Here is a 7,582-nt window from a genome sequence, read left to right on the forward strand (position 1 = left end):
CTTAACGCGTAAGCTAAAGCGATAAATTATATTTACCCTATATCACTGGGATAATAGAGCTGCATCGTTAAGTGAACGCCCGGTGCTTTATTGGTAACGATCATGGACAATTGTTCCTAGGCGCGTGTTTTAATTATGATTTTTATCGCGAATTTTAGTAAGCGTAATTTCAGTAATCTGCGAAGAATCACGAGGCGTAACCGAGGCAAGTGAAGGGCATCCTTACGCTCCGCGTGAATCGCGCGTAAATTCCCTTTCTCGTTCTCGATATCGCCACTTTCGTTAATTCTTCACTTTCGTTAAATAAAAATTTAAACGACGAGAGTAGGCAGAGACGTCCCCGGCATTTAATCAGCGTAGCAACAGCCATAGCGCCAATCTCCGCGGATCATCGACAGCCAATCGACAGTCAATCGACGAGAAAACGAAAAGTCGGTCCAGGGGAGCCAGTATCCCGAGTAGGAACGACGAGGAACGTAAGAACGTTCGGAGCTTTCTCCCAGTGCGCTTTCTTCCGACTGTTCGTTAAAGCGTTACTTGGACGAAGCCGCAAAAAAAGAAAAAAAAAGACGCCCCCGAGTCTCCGGCACGAACTACGAGCTGGATAGCTAACGAGAGAGAGAGAGAGAGAGAGAGAGAGAGAGAGAGAGAGGGAGAGAGAGAGAGAGCAGATGAGCGCGAACAATACAAAAGCGTAAAGAAGCCAAGGAGGCAAAATGGAAAGAACGGCGAATCGCGCGTGCGCCTCAATGGCTCATGAGACTTCCTCCTTCCGCCACCGCCACGACATCCTCCACCTCCCCTTCCGCCGCCACCGAGTCTCTTTGAGCACAGTCTCTTAATTCGTGTCTCCTTTGATCCTTCAATTTGCCTTAACTCAATGTAATTCACTTTGGTCGAGCAGGAGAAACGACGCGGCGACACTCGCCAATTAAAAACAGAGTGCGGCAATTGGCGCGACTTTCTTTCTTTTCGGCCGTAGCGATCGCGATTCTCGTCTCAGCCAAGCACCGCACGCGCCCCGACGATGAAAAAGCGAAATAACGATCCTCTTTAACGCGCGCTCGTAATCCCGAGGACTCCCCCGGCGGATGGCGCACCCGGGGAACCTTATGGAATTACTTTATGGGACGATTGGGCCGGCCCATCCCGACCGGCGAGAAAATACCAGGCCCGACCCCATTCGAGCGAGCGATAATTAGCCGATAGTTAGCGACTGCGAGTGCGCAAATTTCTTATATTAGCAGGCGCATGGAGCATAATCGGGCATAATCCGGCCGATTTATGGAAATTTATAGTGGCGATATCGTTGCGTTGTGTCGTCTCTCTCGATAAATTGAAAGTTTGGTTTTAAATTACTTAGGGGTGCCGTTCGGAATACGAAATTGCTCGCGAGAATTCTCGCGTTCTCCCTCGCACGCTCGTGCCTCGCGCGAAACTAGTGGCGGCACTTCATCCGACACGAACACGCTTTTGCATATCTGCAAAATGTTTCGTCTTCCCGCCCATTACAAGGCTACCAATACTTGAAAATTGCAATGGCGCAATTGCGCTGGACGAGCAGCCCATTTAGTCTAGCATTCGAATCGTTGTGTGGTGGCAGTTCCCATTGGCGGCCGGGCGACGATAATTCAACGCCTTTACAACGTCATTCATACAAAGTTTTAAACACTTGGCTAATGCAGCCACGAACGCAGGTATTGTGAAGTATTTTCTTTATCGCGGGAGGGGAAGGCCGTCGGAAATTGTTTTACGATGCCGTGGTAAGCGCCACTTGGGTGCCATTATCGTATTCCTTCTTCGCAGCCTCTGCGCGCCTCGGTAAATATCTTGGAAAAAGGTTGATAAACGAACATTATTATCCACGAGTCAACAGCGCTCGTCTTGGAAGGAAAACACGACCACAAAAACTTTTACCAGCTCGCCCTTTATTAAAAAGCAGAGGGTTCGTAGAGGTTGAAGCGTAAGTATGAGATATTGCCGATGCTTCCGGGACATAAATTGCATGGGAGAAGCGATGGCTCGTGACATTGGAGCGAACGGAGGAAGAAGTTGCGAATTAGCGTGGGGAATAGGATGTCCAGGAAGTTGGAGCTACAAAGTTCTTGGACACGATGTGCGCGGTGAGTCAAGCATCCAAGTACATTGAATTGCGTATGTAGTCGCGGGAGCCGGGGGCACTAAGGCTACGTCATAAGGTTAAATACGGCAAGCTCGTCCTTTGCGGCTCGGTCGATCATTCGACAAAATCCATTAGTCGTATAAAGGGAAAAATTCTTTTCGGCTGGCCTCGCGTACACGTCGAATTTGCGGAGCCGCGCAAACACGAAGAATCCGACAAAGCGTGAAACAACGAGCGAGCAACAAAGGGTCGCGGGGCCGAAGAATAAAAGTCCAACGAAGGAGACGAAATTTAACACGAGAGAGAGAGAGAGAGAGAGAGAGATAGAGAGAGAGAGATATATAGAGAGATAGAGAGAGAGAAAGAGAGAGATAGAGAGATATAGAGATATATATATATATATATATATATATATATATATAGAGAGAGAGAGAGAGAGAGAGAGAGAGAGAAAGAAAGAGAGAGATAGAGTGAAAGAGAGAAAGAGATTGTGAGAGAGGAGTGAGGGAAGAGCCGAGAAAACGAAAGCCTCTTACACGCTTACGGTCGCGCTCTGCCTTTTTCGGGTTAAGGGAACCGGACGAATAATAATACGACACGGCTTGAAACAGCGCGACTCTCCGGGGATATTTTTTCCCACGTGCAGATGCCAGTGCCGCCCGGACGTGGCGATCGCTCGATTATGCTGGACGACCATCGGTGCCACCATCATCGCCGAATTCGAGCATTCGGATGGGAGAGAGCGGCCGGCCTTTATTCCGCTCGTCTTCGCTCGGACTTCGATATAAGGATTCCAACTATTATCGTGCCACGTCGTTTTTGTTAAAAGCCTCGGGATTCGAGGTAGACATGTCCTCGTTAAACCGTTTGCTCGCTTTTTCATTTCAATTTGTTGCTTCTGAGAGCCAAACAATGTCTAACCGTTCGAGCGAGATAAAGCCTAAAATTGCCTATTTCCTTTCCCAAAATCCGGTCTTCCCTCTCCCTGTTAATTCGTTGGTGCTAAATTGGTATTTCCTAAACTAAATCGAGTCATCTAATGGGATTAATTGTCACCATACGAAAATACCAAAGTCTTCATTAATTAAGTTGGTAAAAATTAATAAGGAGCGGTTAATGATAAGCGCGTTGCGTAAATCGTGTGCATCCATATACTTGGCCTACATGAGCTCATTGTGTTATTTTATCGTAACGGACGAACGAAACGTGGAAGATAATTTTAATCTTTTGGCACCTCGTACGCGGTAAGATTGGTAAATTATTTTTCTCCATACATTAGCTGATTAAGTTTTTTTTTTATTTTTTTTGGTTTTTTTTTGTGTTTTTTTTTGTTTTTTTTTTGTTTTTTTTTTATTTTTTTTTTGTTTTTTTTTTTGTTTTTTTTTGTTTTTTTTTTTGTTTTGTTTTATTAAATTTCGGTCAGTTGGTGGCTTATGGGACATAGAGGGCCTTTGACATGCTTATATTGCCGTTCGTTGGTGCTCTTTAATGAGATTTAAAGATAATTATCAAATTTGAATTATCGAGCCGTGCTAAAGCGAATGAATTTCCAACAATAATAATCTTAAGGGCAGATCAAGAAGCACCAAAGCGCAATAAATTTACGACGAATCTATATATTTATATCTTTTATATGTAATTTGCATATGTATTAGCGTTTGTTTCAACTACCGGGGCAAATTTATTGATAAATCGGGCCAAAATCGATGCTCATTCCCCAACACTTTTAAACTTTGCATATTTTTGTCGACTTCTACGTAAGATAACGTTAATAGTGGTGAAAAATTTTCAATTGGAATTGGATCGATCCTGATGGTTAAACAATAACGAGACGCCATAGATCAAAATCGAAAAAGATGTACTCGAAAGGGCCAAGAACATTCATCGTGAACATTTTTAACTCGACTACACATGTCTATGTAAACACATTGCTTCATCTTCTTATTTTCCTTCTTCTTATATTCCGTGTGATTTATTGTCTCTGCCGCCCAATGCCCAATTCTATGCTAAAAGTGTGTGTGTGTGCGCGCGTGCGTGTGCGCGTGCGTGCGTGCGATGCGACAAGTGTATATTTACATTAGAACATCGTACAAAGTAAAGCGGCTGGGCAAACGTCGTACTCGCAGGATGCGACCAAAGCACGTAGCAACTTGGTACTTAATTTCTAACCTGTAGCAAATCCGATAAAACGCGATCCTGAAGTCTCCAACGGCGCCTTCATCACGCTCCACGTCACGTTTCCACGACGGAAATCCTTTTCCGCCCCACCAAAGACTCAACGCGCGCGAAAATAATCCAGCGCGAGCGGCATCGGTCGATTAAATCAGCCCCTCCCTCGCTTCTCCCTCTCTCGGTCACAATCTATCTATCTGGCTCTCTATCTATCTATCTCTAACTATCTATCTCTATCTATCTCTATCTAGATATCTAGCTACCTCTCTCCCTCTCCCCCCTCTCCCCCCTCGCCCTGTCTCTCTCTCTCTCTCTCTCTCTCTCTCTCTCTCTCTCTCTCTCTCCTTCTCACTCACTCACTCATGTCGCAATGAAAAGTCAACCGATCGAGGAGATAGATAGCTGTTAAGAGAGACGGTAAGCAAGGGAGATAGAGCATAGAGACGAATGAAGGAGAAAGACGCCGCCTGTGGTGGCGGCTCCCATTCATCCGACGCGAAATCGACGGACGTCGGTGGCGCCTTTGGCCGCCTCCCGTGAATCATGCAAATTGACGCGCACAAAGGGACCCGCCCCGACTTTCGCCCTCGCTCGTCCTCTCGACCCATGTACGCGCCTGCGCCCTTGATTTTTCGAACGTTGTGTCGGGCCCGCGTGCCGCCACGGCACCTATGTCGGGGGCCGCCCTCGGCACAACCTCGTCCCGTATCCAAGGGGGTTGGACTCGATCGCCGCTCGTCGAATCGCTGTCGCCGACTTCAGACCACGCGGTGGCTGTCTTTGACCCTCGAGACTGAAAAATCATCGGCCCATCGACAATCGCAAGATGTACCAGCGAACATATTACGTTGACCAAGACGTATCGGCTTGCCACATCGACTGGCCACATTATAATATTTCAATTCATTGTCACGTTGGGAGATATGTGGAGGGGAGTGACGACTCAATTCGCACATCTTCGAGCATCATCGCGCTCGTCGAATCGACCGCTGACGGATGGTTATTATGAGCTACTCGCGTAGATGCTCGCCCCAACTGGCGGTCGCACGATCCAACTTCTCCAGCCACGAATATGCATCTCGAACTCGATCTGTTTGTTCTCAGCGTTTTTGCCGGAACGGTATTTTTACGGTCTCGGTAAATCGCCGTTTATAGAGGCGCCGCCGAGGCTCTGCTGTTCCCCCTTCCTTACTCCTCCCTTCTTCGTGTAATCCTCGGAAGTATGCGAGGGGGCCGTCGGGCAATTGGCTAGTCACTACGTACAATATCCTCGTGCAAATAGCCGCGTTATATATCAAAGAAAACTCAAAGGACCTATTACTTGGGCAACTTCTTCATTTTAATATGCTAAGCTGCGTATCGATCGACGCACACTACTCGACGTCGTTGGTCCGGGTCGGGGCCGAGGCGAGGCATGGACTACGTACGCCAACGTTTAACATCTCACATCCTAGCGATAAACATCGCAAACTTTATGTTGCCGTCGACGCCCCGATGAATTCACGACTCGGCCGCGCTCGCGTAGTGTCTGGAGTTTCGATCTGGGGGCCCGACTGAACCAATTCCTCCGCGGGCGAGTCCCCAAAGCAATGTCATATCAATCTAGAGAATCATTTCACGTCATTGGATGCGTTTGCCGAGCTCGAGTTCCAATTCCACGGTCAATCACACAATTGTATAGAAAAAATCAATTGGGAAGCAAGGAAGGAGCGGCTAAATGTATAATTTTAGAATAAAACGAAAGGCGTAGTGGCGATGGTGAGTGATGGGACGGGGGAGGGGAGGGAGTTTACCGTTGGCACGAGCCGCCCCATAAACAATGGACCAGCGCGGTTTTATCGAGCGAGCGTCCGGGTATTACGATATTATCAATGTATCGAAACGAGTGGAAATGGAGCGAGGCCGAGGTGCGCGCGAACCTTCGCGGATATTTTGGGAGGACGGCGGCGAGGGGAGGCGAGTGGAGGGTAAGAAAGCCACTCGCCTGGACCACCCACCGCAAAACTAGCCGGCCACGCACGACTATCCGCTACTTTAGTATCGCGTATTCCGTATCGCGCGGAACGATCGAACGAGTAGAGGGTGATAGTGGGGGCGGTTAAAGGTGAGAGGTCGCGGATTCGCGAGCCGTAGGTCCGCATTTGGGGCGGAAGCGACGAGTCCGCGGTGTTCCCGGAAAGAGACGCGGAATGGGCACGAGAGGCCCGACGAGGCGCCCTAAAGCAGCCAATGGCCTATTAAGTCGATAGTTTATCGACGTCGGACGTCCTGCCGAGGAGGAGGTGCGATGTCTCCCTCCGGCGAGGGCAATCAATTCTTCGGAACTCCATCCTCGCATGTGGCCGAACGAGGGAGTCCGGGTTCCCCAGGCACTTTTAACGGCTTTTTCGTCTTGGCTCGCTTTAATTAGGAGCCGCGGCTCGCCGCGTTTCGCCCTTTAATGATTTTCGAACTGGCGCTATTGGTCCTCTCGGCTATTCTCATTGAAATTTCCAATATCTTGGAATGCCGTTTGGGACGAGCAAGAGGAGAAATTTGTTCACGAATATCTTCGTTACTGAGCCATCGTAAATTCTGAATTCCATTGGCCAATCCGTGAGCCATATTTATTAATTAATATTTTTATTTAATTGCATATTACACGGTTGGAGTGGAGTTGACGGGAGCTGCTATTGACGAATAGGCTGGAGCGCGAACAACGGACAATGCAAGATATTCGTATTGTTGGGAATTTGCAATGTCGAGGTCCGTTACGTCATCGTGTACGACGACGACGACCAGCAGCCTGTAACCATAACCTCTAGCTCGGTTTTTTTTTCTTTTCTTTTTTTTTTTTTTTTTTACGAATATTTCAAAACATACGCTATAAATTGTAAAAGAAAAAAACAAAAGAGAAAAGGATGAAGAAGAACATACAAAGTATTACATTGGCATGTCTTTTATCCCATCACCGTTTTTGTTTCGTTAAAGTAGCGCAACCCTAGGCTTAAAAAAAAAAGACGAGATATACGAGACAAAATCATTTGCAGGAGGGAAAACTGCGTGACATAAAAGCGGCGGTTCCTGATTAAAATTTTCAAAATAAAGCCGTCTCACGCCTTTTCTTTTTTACTTACGGACGTGCGCGTATGCGTGCGAGCGCAAAGCAGACCGGGCGTCATAAAAAAGGGGCGAGGGATAAGGGGCTGAGGGGGTGGGACGAGGGTAGTACGTACGTCGAAGCAAGAGTGAAAAGTGTCGTCGTTGGCGACGTTAAGTCCGTAAAGGAAGAGACGGAGATATCTTCGC

This window comes from Ceratosolen solmsi, unplaced genomic scaffold (assembly GCF_000503995.2).
Source record: "Ceratosolen solmsi marchali unplaced genomic scaffold, CerSol_1.0 scaffold7, whole genome shotgun sequence".
NCBI classification, from domain to species: Eukaryota; Metazoa; Arthropoda; class Insecta; order Hymenoptera; family Agaonidae; genus Ceratosolen; species Ceratosolen solmsi.